This window comes from Microcaecilia unicolor, chromosome 2 (assembly GCF_901765095.1).
Source record: "Microcaecilia unicolor chromosome 2, aMicUni1.1, whole genome shotgun sequence".
Taxonomy (NCBI): Eukaryota; Metazoa; Chordata; class Amphibia; order Gymnophiona; family Siphonopidae; genus Microcaecilia; species Microcaecilia unicolor.
The window spans coordinates 267282352-267294766 of record NC_044032.1 but is presented as its reverse complement, the minus strand read 5'-3'; the positions used below and the strand labels follow the sequence as shown (position 1 = coordinate 267294766).

The following is a 12415-nucleotide window of genomic DNA, read 5'->3' as shown; positions in this document are numbered from 1 at the left end:
TTTTATACATTAAACAGAACATTATAAATCTCATTTAGGTTTAAGGGTGTAATATATGTGTGTGTGTTCTGCTGTAAGGATACGAGGGGTGTAGGTGTGTGTGTTGAATGGGACCAAAGAACATGCAGTGTCTGTGCAGAAATGATTGGCACAGACTACAAGGGTTAATTCATGGGTGAGGAGTGCCAGTTGGCTCCAGATTTTGCCTGATAGCATTGATGTAGTCCTGGAGTTATCACACTGCATGAAGGGACTTCTAGTTCCGATTTCCAACTGTATTCCAATAGAAAGAAGAAAACTACAGGTCCTTGCACAACCCAGGACTAGATAAGGCCTGTCCAGAGAAGGGGGGGATGACTATGAGGACAACAGGGCAGTGCCCAAGGGCCCACAACAGTAAGGGGCCCACTGTGCCCTAACTTCTATCTAATTTAATCACTTTTGGTAGGTGGTTGGGGGCCCCATGACCTTTTTTGCCAGAGGGCCCAGATCACTGTCAGTCCGCCCCTGGTCCAGAGAATCTAGAGCCAGCTGGTAACCTTGTTCACCTTATCAACAATCTCAACTTCCACCAGCCCCATCCTGAGCAGAAGTCTCCGCCTCCTTCAGATACCTGTTACTCTGATTAACAAAATGGACAAGTGGAGCTAGAGCCTCACTAAATCCAATATTCAAAAACACGAGACATCAACAGAACTGGGGGGTTTTCCAGCTCTACTAAGACCATTAGATGTCAAAAACCTCAGCTAGAAGGTGAATCTGTAAGCTTAACTTTACAGCTAAGGCCTAAACACAGCTTTCCCCCTTCATGAATTAAATTTACTGAAACACTGTACTTGGCTAACTTTAAAAATTATTTCAACATATATTTGTACTATGGAACATTTGCCTGCAGAACACATTCAGACCTGGTCTAAGGCCTGGGGCCATTTTTTTTTTAGTAAGGATTTGGAACAGTTTGGGTTTTTTTTTGTAACATCCCTTGATGCACGTCTTATCTTCCGCCTGGACCGATATACTCATATCACCCCTCTCCTCAAGTCACTTCACTGGCTTCCGATTAGGTACCGCATACAGTTTAAGCTTCTCCTACTAACCTACATGGCTTCCGATCAGGTACCGCATACAGTTGAAGCTTCTCCTACTAACCTACAAAAGCACTCGATCTGCAGCCCCTCCTTACCTCTCTACCCTCATTTCCCCTTACGTTCCTACCATAACCTCCGCTCTCAAGACAAATCCCTCCTCTCAGTACCCTTCTCCACCACTGCCAACTCCAGGCTCCGCCCTTTCTGCCTCACCTCACCCCATGCTTGGAATAAACTCCCTGAGCCCATACGCCAGGCCCCCTCCCTGCCCATCTTCAAATCCTTGCTCAAAGCTCACCTCTTCAATGTCACCTTCGGCACCTAACCACTACACCTCTATTCAGGAAATCTTGACTGCCCCAACTTGACATTTCGTCCTTTAGATTGTAAGCTCTTTCGAGCAGGGACTGTCCTTCTTTGTTAAACTGTACAGCGTTGCGTAACCCTAGTAGCGCTCTAGAAATGTTAAGTAGTAGTAGTAGTAGTATATTGCTATACCTTACAAGTAGCCTAGTTATGCTTACTCATTTGGGTGGTACTTGAATTTGTTGGTTTCTCCCCTTTTGGAGCTTGGGGGAGGAGAGATTTTTCTTTTCTTTATGGGTCATGGTGTTATTAAGGGCAACTTGTTTGCTGGCTAATCATGAAGCCGAGGTTGTTCTGGGTAATGGTAAATATAGAAGAAAAAAAATTCTCTAGGAGACTTCCTGATAAAAAGGAAAAACTGCCTTATAAAAAGTTAAGCTAAAAAGGTGGAATGTAACAGAAGATTTATTACCAGTACCCATTTAGTATACCAATATTAGGTCAGTAGTAAATAAAATAGATATTTTTAGAGACTTTGTGGCAGATAATTGGGTTGGTAACTTCCTCTTGTCAGAAATCTGGTGGATCAGGTTGTAGCAAATTTACTATGCCCTTATGGCTATATGCAATTCATTTTGCTGCTAGGAAACATAAGAGAGGTGGGGGGCCTAGCGATTATCTACAACAAACTTCTACAGGTGGAGCTAGTTGAGGCAACTATGAAAAACGAGTTGAAGGCTATTGAGGCAGACATGGGGAAGTCACTGCTTGCCCTGGGATTGGTAGCATGGAATGTGGCTACTATTTGGGTTCCTGCCAGGTACTTGTGACCTAGACTGGCCACTGTTGGAAACAGGATACTGGGCTAAATGAACCATTGGTTTGACCTAGTATGGCTGTTCTTATGACTTCAGTGGGAGTACTAGTTTTAAAATAGGCCACCAGGCAGTTGGGAGGGGAGTTTTGAAGATCTTTCTGCAATATTGAAGCAGCCTGCCTCAATTTCAATCCACTCTTGTTGCTGGGGACTTTAAATATCCATTTAGATAAACATGATAAAAATTGTAACAGCGTTTTTGGAAATTTTTACAAAATAAAAAAATTTACAGATCATAAACAAAGGTAGCACACATTAGGCAGGACATGTTAGATGCTATTATAACATCATTCGACTCCCCTCGAAGTACCTTAGTAGATCATTGGGCTGCTCACAAGTCTTTATGGTCTGATAATTTCTTGCATGAATTTACTTTATACTTACAAGTAAACAAATCACATTATAGGGATAGAGTTATAGCTCTTTCAAGGGGTAGGAAAGATTTTTCCCCAATTATGTTTAGAGGTTGAAAAATGATTTTCTGAGTTATCATCTACAAACATCTCACTGCAAATTTGGAGCGAAACTTTTCAACCTACATTAGACAATATGGATCCTTTGCACATAGAAGCCAACTTTCCAAAATTATTGGGGGTGCTAGACCTATTGGAAAATTACCTCTCTCTGAATGCAGTCAAGGAGTTTGTTCAATATTGGGGGTGCTCAAGCATCCACAGAGCCGGCTCCTATGCCTTTGCGTCAACTCCCGCAGCCAAGGTCTTTGATAGACCCATGATCACCAAGGAGCTGAAGCAAAGAAAGAAATGCACAAGACTGGAAACAGATTGGACACTAAAACAGACAGATGAGTTAAAATCTCTCTGGAGACAGCAAATCAATCTTTTTTTTTTTTTTTTTTTTAAATAAAATTCAGCAGCAAAAGATGAGGTATTTTTCAAAAAGACTGTGGACAGCTGCAATTCTTCTAAGGAACTTTTTAATATAGTGAGAAACTTGTCGAGTCCTGTTGAGAAGTCAGTTTCACAATCGGACATCACTCAGATTTAGCTTTATATTTTAAGGAGAAAATTCTAGAAATTCAACGAGAACTGGATAAAGAGCAATATTTCAAAGGAAAGACAGAACTAGAGTTAGACAGGGATCAGACAGTTGTGGTTCCTATGGGAATCCTTAACGAGCACGTTTGGAACTCCTTTTCCATTGTAGATGAGGTGTCATAAGCAAAATTACATAAGTTTGCAAAAGGGTCCTGTCAACTAGATCCATGTCTAGCTAAAAATCTGAAATCCTTGCCTTCTCATTTGGTGTCTATACTTACTCAGCTGATCAATTTTTGAGGTAAGGGATATGCCAGTTCAACTGGGGCATATTCTGCCGTCTCCTTTGCCGAAGAGCTTAAATGTTAATTAAAATCTCTGTTCTAATTATACCAGTGGCCAACATTCCATTTTTGGATAAATGGTACTGGCAGTAGTGGGATTACAGCTACAGAATTACCCTTCTCATATCCAAATATCGGACTCCAAACAAATCGGGATTTCGTCCTAGCTACAGCACTGAAACTCTTACTGGCCTTAATGACAAACTTAAGAAAAAATAAAACCAACTTAGATAACGGCATTCCAACAGTGGTTATGAAGTTGGATCTGTATCTGTTGACCACCTTTAATCTGGTCAATCACGATATCCTGTTAGGTAGATTATCTCAAACTGAAATCTCAAGATACAGTCTTGAAGTGGTTTTCAGGATTTTTGAAGCACCGCATTTTGTAAGTAGTATGGAATAAATCTCTTTCAATGGCTTGAAAAAATGATTTGTGGAGTCCCACAAGGCTCAACTTTCTCCAGTTGTTTTTAATGTATACTTAAATGAACTGCAACATGTGCTTAGTTCTTTTGAAGTAAAAGTACTTCTCTTATGCAGATGATATCTCTATATATTTCCTGTAGCGAGAAGCTTTCAGGAGACTATACTGTAGATGTCAGAGGTGTTTGATTCTATTTCGTTGTGCATGCATGCAAATGGTTTGAAAACTAATCCAGATATGACAAATTGATGGGTAGCACACAAAGAAGTTGCCACAAGAGACAATAAAGTTAGCCTTGACTGAAGTTCTAATTCAAATGAATATAAAAGGAATAATTCTGGATTCTAAACTAACTATGGAAAAACAAGTGAATACAATTGTTGTTAAGATGGTCATGCAATCTATGGTACTAAGTCAGATTGTTTATTGCAATACTGTTCTTTTAGGATTACCTGAAAGACAATTACATCAACTCCAAATTGTGAAGCTGATTTTGGGAAGGAATCATAATCATGTTACCCCATTGCTTACTGAATTGCATTGATTGCCGGTAAAGGCTAGGATACATTTTAAAATGGCTGACATTTGTTTTTTTAGACTTTATATGGTTTAACTCCTGAATATCTTCCAATATATAATTTCTGTTTATTCCCTTTCCAGGGTATTGCTTCCCGCTCAGGAAGTTAGATTATATATTCCAGCGATATCAACTTGTCAGAAATCAATGACTAGGCAGAAAATTTTGACTGGTAGGGGTCCGGCTTTGTGGAATGAACTGCCGTGTAATATCCACAATGTTATAACACTTTTAGGAGAATTATTAAAGGCTTTTTTTCCCTTGTATTTGACATGTGTTTAGAGATTCTATATGAACCAGAACAATCATCATAGAAATATACTGTTATAAGAGGGATTATCTCTTTGGTTTACATTTTATATGTGATCTGCCTCAAGTCATCTCAATAAGCAGAATAAAAATGTCAATATTGGATTAGATATATTTGATTTCCTATTTGTGTGTGGCTAGGACCCTCAAGGGGTCTGTTTACTAAGTCACACTGTAGGCGCGCACACTTTTTAAGCGTGCGCTGAGATGCCCATAGGAATATAATGGGCATCTCTTATCGTTAGCGTGTGCTAATTTTTAGCACTCGCTAAAAAAAGTGTGCACGCCTACAGTGCGGCTTAGCAAACATGGCCCTAAGTTTGCTAATTATGTATTTTCTTAAGCTATATAACTGTGAAGCAATTACGTAAAATTAGTAATTTCTTGTAATGTAGGTGGTATTACGTCGCCATCACAGTAACATTTTACAAGCAGCACTCAACCAGAAAAAAAGTTTCTACAGCAATGTTGCAAGAGACACACCTTGAAACATGCTAAGCTACAACAGTGGTGGGTAGGGGAAAGCATTGCAACATCAGCAGTAAATAGGAAAGGAGGGTGTGCGATTCGTTTCTATAAAAACCTGTTGGTTGAAAAACAGAAAGTTTATATAGGGGAAGAAGGGAGGTATTTTAGAACGTGACAATTGAACAGAACCACTATTTATTATGTAACTTATATGCACCCGTTTATGATAAAAAGGTTTTTGTTTTGTTTTTTTTGCAAAAAAAAACAAAACAACATTCCTATTAAACTGGGAAGTGACTAACTCTGCCCATAATCCCACATTAGATAAATCTCATCCTTCACCAAGAGACAAGTTAGATCCTTTAAAAGGTATACCGCTGGTATTAGCAGCTCTTCATCTTTTGGATGTACGGCGGATATTTCACCCACAGGACCGAGACTGTGCTCGCTTATCTAAGTGAATGACACTCAAGCAAGGTAGATTTACTGACCACTAGAATTTGTTCTCGAAAATAAAATCCGGATAGGTCCCTATGCAATATCAGATTATGCCATGGTATGGTTCGATATTGATATGGCATATAATCATGGAGCCCTTACTTTTGGCGATTTCCCTTGGAATTATACCAAGATCTTGCTTTTCAGGATTCCCTCATTAAAAAGTGGCAGGAATACAAGGCATTAAATTCATATAATAAAGATAGGACTGTCATATTTTGGGGGGCAGCCAAACAGTACTTAGAGGAGAAACAACTGCCTACATGGCTCATAAAAGAAAAAAAAAAAAAGACTAGAGATTGAGAGAAATACTACGCAGCCTTTACGGTGAAGTCCCTTCTCAGGTCAAAGCACATCTAATGGCCACTCAGGTGACTTTAAATACATGCCTCCATCAACATGCAGTGAAATCACAGCTGTACTACAAATATAAGCTTTAAATGCATGGCAATACAGGAGGTGTGCTGCTAGTAAGGTTGACAAACAATGGTGAAGGAAAAGGCATATTTTATCACTGAAACAAGAGACGGACAGGAAGTGAAAGAGGACAGGGAGATTTCCTCAATATTATAACATAGTAACATAGTAGATGACGGCAGAAAAAGACCTGCACGGTCCATCCAGTCTGCCCAACAAGATAGCTCATATGTGCTAATTTTGTGTATACCCTACTTTGATTTGTACCTGTGTTCTTCAGGGCACAGACCGTATAAGTCTGCCCAGCACTATCCCCGCCTCCCAACCACCAGCCCCGCCTCCCAACCACCGGCTCTGGCACAGACTGTATAAGTCTACCCAGCCTTATATAATACTTTTGGGGGTGGGGGGTGGATAGCAAAATCAGTATAGATCTTTCCGTCTTAGACCAGTCTTTCAAAACAATTGTGGAATGTCCCGTCTCAGAAGAATGGGCAGTGAGACAGTCATTGTCATTAAGTGCCTGGGTCAGACTGTTTCCACATGGAGTTTTATAAAATTTTACAAGACCATATTGTGTCTTTTTTATAAGCAATGTTTATGGCAATCCTAACTCATAAGAAATTACATGAGACTTTGAACTTGTCACAAATAATAGTCCACCCTAACCCACGTAAGGGCCACCAGAAACCTGAATCATATAGACCTATATCTCTATTGAACAGAAGACTAAAATTATTGGCAAAGGTTCTAGTGCACCGTTTGGCTCGGTGCTTCCACTTACAATAGGTGACCCAACAATGTCCAGAACTTTGAGGTGGTCCATGGCAAATTGTTACCATTCATCTTGATTAGTTTTGATGCAAGAACGTAAAACCTTTGAAGTCAGAATGATTAAATATTTTAACACCCAACAGAAAGGACTTAACAAGGATCTGGGGTTCCTAGCCCATTATAAACCATAAAGCTGTATGTCTCTGTTGATCACCCTCCCCTCACCTATCCACACCCACCCTGTTAGAATATCAATGATATGCTTTGATGTCCCCATGCATACCTCCTACCCACCCCCATCCTCCCACCCTGTCAGACTGTCATAGTAATGCTTGAATGTTTTCACTTATATACACTGTCAGCTAGCACATTTGCTTATTTCCGATCTGAGGAAGAAGGGCAACCTTTGAAAGCTAATCAAGAAATGTATTAAGTTATGTCCAATAAAAAAGGTATCATCTTATTTTCTTTTCCATGTTTTATTTTGTTTGATTTCTATTGATAACCTTAAGAGTGGACTAACACGGCTACCACACTCCTCTACTTTTGATGCAGAAAAAGCCTTTGACAGAATTTCCTGGAATTTTATGTCTACAGTTATGCAGAGGTACGGGCTGGGAGATATATATATTTTTTTTAAATCAGGGCAGTACAAGCTTTTTATGCCTCTCCTCTTCAGACTCATTTTCCATTTCCAGAGGTACCAGACAAGGTTGCCCACTGTCCCTGTTGTTGTTCATACTTGTGATGGATCCTCTAATCCAAGAAATTCAGAATAATTTAGACATTAGGGGAGTGCATATTATTCCACACTTTATACTAACTTTTTGTACATACTGTCAAAGCAGTTTACATATATATGCAATTTTGTTCCTCGCTTAGAATTTTATGATAGTGCAGGTTATCAATACATTTTATTATTGTATACTATCTTTGCAGGTACTTTTCTATCCCAAATGGACTTTTGCTAATGATTTCTTAGTCCACCTGATGTCTCCTGAAAACCCCTTACAAACTCATGGAAAGTTTCTGGGAGTTCAGAAGTTTCTTGGGATTTAAATTGAAATTTTATAAGTCAGAAGCTTTATTGATGGATGATACCAAGCGTCATAATTGGAGGGGGAATTTTCCATTATGCTGGGCTGATTTTTTTTTCTTTTTACTTATCTAGGCATTCAGTTGACAACGTCCACTATTGAACTTTATATAGCAGAAACATTTCCCGCTTGCTTCAAACCACCAAACAATTTGGCAGAGCCTTCCATTATCACTATCACACAGAACAGCGTTAAACTGTACGACCTTGTTTCCAAGATGGCTTTATGTTTTGAGGACTCTTCCATATTTTATGTAAAGATTTATGTATTCTAAGATGTGAATTAGGGAGATTTTGTCGGGCAGGGAAGAAGATGCAATTTGATTTTCTGGTGGGAAAATGGTTGGGGGGGGGGGGATTAGGGTTACCAATTTTTCAAAAATAAAACTGGGCATGTTTGTTGCATCACTTAAATGATTGTATTTACGATACTGATAGTTACTCTCATTGTGATTATGGAGAGGGAGCATTTCTCTCCATGGTATCTGCAATTACTTACTTCAGGCCATGCAAGGAAAGCTCCCACAGTCTCTAAGGAATAGTATATTTTTCTGGCCCCCCTGTGAGGTTTGGAGATTGCTGCATAATCTCGGAGGTATCGACTCCACATGTTCACAATTCCTTCCGTTGGTAGGCAACACAGAGTTTTCCCCGGAATATGAAAGTTTTTACTAGGTGAAAGGCAAAAGGAATCTTGTTGCCGGATCATATGATTCAAGAAGGCAGCCAGCTTTTATCTTCGGAAACCATATGGCAATAAGCAGGGAATTGCCCGGCAGACAACTATGCATATTATTAACTGTCTCATTACGTTCATTCATTAAACTCCAGGGCATTAATGGTAGAAATTCCAAAGTACAGGAGATTTTACGAGAGGAAAGCCTGACCCTCTTTCGGTGCCTTCCTTGTATAAAGCTATCTCTATGTTAGGTCCAGCTAAAACGTATAGGGAACTGATAACTCAATGACAAGAGGAGTTGGGGATCAATTCTTGGAATAGTGATATAGGAAGGATTGTTCCCAGAATCCCAAATGTACTGCACAGTGCCAATTACAGGGAATACTGGTTCCAAGTACTCCATAGAGCTTACTTTTCCTCAGTCAGAGCATTTAGAGCAGGCTGGGTGGATCCTTATGATTGTCCTAAATGATGATCTAGGACATATGTTCTGGTGCTGTCCCAAAGTTTGTAGATTTTGAGGTTCTGTTATACAATATTTGCAGAACATTCTAGATCAGGTTTTAAATATCTTCCTTTGGGCTAGGTGCTGGAGAAGGGAAATGATTTGGGAGTCATTGGGGGCTAATTTATTTATTCAGAAAACAAGAGCAATTGCTTTTAAAATGTACACTGGGATCGTGAACACAGAACTCCGCACCCTCTTTTTGGGAAGAGGAATAACGTGCATGCATTCATTTTTCTGGAGCTTCAGGGTGCTAAACAATCTCCTAGAAAGAAGAAACCATTTTTACAAGTCTGAATATCTCCATCCCAGACAGTAAGAAGCTTAGTGGTTAATTCGTTGGGAGGAAGATTCTAGAATGCTATGAGTACATTTGGGTGCCCAGGAGGGAGGGAGGATGGGGTACACAGGGTAGGCAGAGAGTGACTTACAACAATCACTAGAGAAGTCTACTAAGGAAGGGACTATAACAGTCCAAGTCCCTTCTGGTTTAAGGTTCAGATGTGCCATAACATCCCCGGGGGGTCTATTCTCTTATGTTTTTACATGGCTATCACTACTATTTATTGGTGTTATGGATAGAGAGGGGTAGGAAGGGAAGGAAGGGGATACAGAATATATAACATGACTTAAGGCAGGAGGGTTTTTTTGTGTGTGTGTGATCAGCTTTACTATTTGTTCATATATAAGGTATGAACATTACAGTAAAACAGATGATCCAGTAGATCCTTCTAGAACAGGGGTTCTCAACCCAGTCCTCGACACACACCCAGTAAATCGGATTTTCAGGATATCAACAATTAATATGCATGAAATAGATTTGCATATAATGGAGGCAGTGCATGCAAATCTCTCTAATGCATATTCATTATGGATACCTTGAAAACCTGACTGGATGGTTGTGTCACAAATATTGGGTTGAGAACCCCTGTTCTAGACTGTATGTAAATGGATATGGTAGCTGAAATGTAGGTTCTTAGAAAGAAGGGTCCCTCAAGGATTGTGCTCATCTGCTATTCTTTTTAATACCTCTCTGTAGATTGTTAAATTGTTCTGGAATTCAATTCAGACTTTATGCAGATGACATACAATTTTTAATTCCATTTGAGAAAAGTGTTCAAGATACATCTGATGAATTGAAATTAATCATGCACTCTGAATTGTTGAATGTCTGCAAACAGTTTGAAATTGAATATTAACACTACTCAGATTTTATTGTTGACAACTTATGAGTCACCTGATATTCCCACAATTTTTCATTATGATAATTAATATCTACTGTTTGGAAACAGATTTGGGGGTCAATGCTTGATGATGGTCTGACAATGAGAGTGCATGCGTTGAAGATTATTAGAGATGTTTATTTTAAAATTACGGCTAGTGAGAAGATTGAAGAACTCATTGAGTCAGCATAATTTTAGAACTGTTGTGCAGAGTTTAATTACTCCTTGTTTTGATTATGAATTATTACTTGGACTTTCAAAGACCCCGATTAAAGAATTACAAACAGCTCAAAACTCAGTAGCTAGGGTTCTGGCACGGACAAATAGCTTTGAACACATCACTCCAGTGTTCAGAAGTTTACATTGGTTATCGAGTATAGGGTCCAGTTTAAAACCATTTTCTTGGTGACACAACAAGTCTCAGAGATACTTGTGACTAGACTTCATATTTATCAACCAAATTGGCCTTTAAGATCAAGAACTCAGGAATTGCAATTGCTCGATATTCCATCTCATCATATGAGCGATCAGACAAGTACAGAAACAAAGACATTTTATATTGCTGGCCCAATATATTGGAATGGGGTCACCCCTCAGACTTAATTACAGAGTTCAAAGAATTTCAGAGGGAACTGAAAACTGTTTATGCAAGGCTATAGTTGAGGTGATGAATGAAGATCTGGACTGGTTCAGCGATTTATTTTATGATGTTGAGTCTGGTTTGTTTTTATATTATGTAGGAAAATTTGTAATCCACTAAGAAATATGGATTGAGCGGAATATACGTTTTTTTAATAAATAAACAAACCCTGCTCATCCCTTACCCCATCCCCTCCCAAAAACTTAGATCCTTACAAAGTAATCTCTGCATTCCACTGCCCAAAAAAAAAAAAAAAAAAGAAAAATCAGCCTGACTTTATATGACACTCTTTCTGCTATGTGGCTCCTTCACTTTGAAATTCTCTATCCCCTGAACTTAAGGATGGAGACGCCTTATCTCAGGTTCAAGACTGGAGTTAAGACATGGCTCTTCCCCCTTTCTTTTCCGGAAAGGATGAGGTTTGCCTGGCAGGTGCCCTGGGTTCTTGTTTTCCATCCTAAAATGTACAAACATAGATTGCAAACCACATCTCTTCCTTCTTATCTATAATCTCTCTATTGTATTGTTGGGGCCTACACTGTTATACTTTTAGCCTCTATTTCCCTTGGGTTCTACATAATGACCAATCTTGCAGCTATATTTATTATGGACTGCTTTGATATTATTAATGAATTATGGTATTATCAAACACAAATAAATCAATAAGCTCTCACTTGAGCCTTTGAAACCTGAAAGTTTTCACATCATCTCAAATTTGCCATTTTAGTCCAAGATGGTCACGAGCACAATTCTCTTCAAATTACAATAATCTCTGGGTGATCAAAAGTAATTGATCACCACATGGAGACAGTTCTGACATCTGTAGTTATATGCAGACAAGCCAGAGGAGATCACAAAACTCAGATTCACTGTTTGACTGGTATGGGATTAGGAGAGGAGGATCATGTGTGTGGGGGGGGGGGGGGGGGGGGGGGTTGCAGACAGAGAGAGGGAGAGAGATTGCACCTGGGAGAAAGGAAGAAAAAGTCAAATGCTGGAACCGCAAGGAAGGAAAGGGGAAGGAAAGGGAAAGGAAGGAAGGAAGAAAGAAAAAGAAAAATACTGGACCTAGGGATTGGAGGGGAGTTATGGAAGAAAAAAAAACCCATGGACCAGGGAGGGGGAGAATGGAAGAAAGAAGTGATGAACTCAAGGGGTGGAGAAGAAAGAAATGATGGACCTGAAGGTA

General features: G+C 39.4%; 1 protein-coding gene across 1 annotated transcript in view; it reads right to left on the bottom strand.

The window, feature by feature from the left end:
- GDI1 (GDP dissociation inhibitor 1) overlaps positions 1-12415 on the bottom strand; it is a 39233-nt gene that overhangs the window by 14494 nt on the left and 12324 nt on the right. The window lies entirely within an intron of this gene.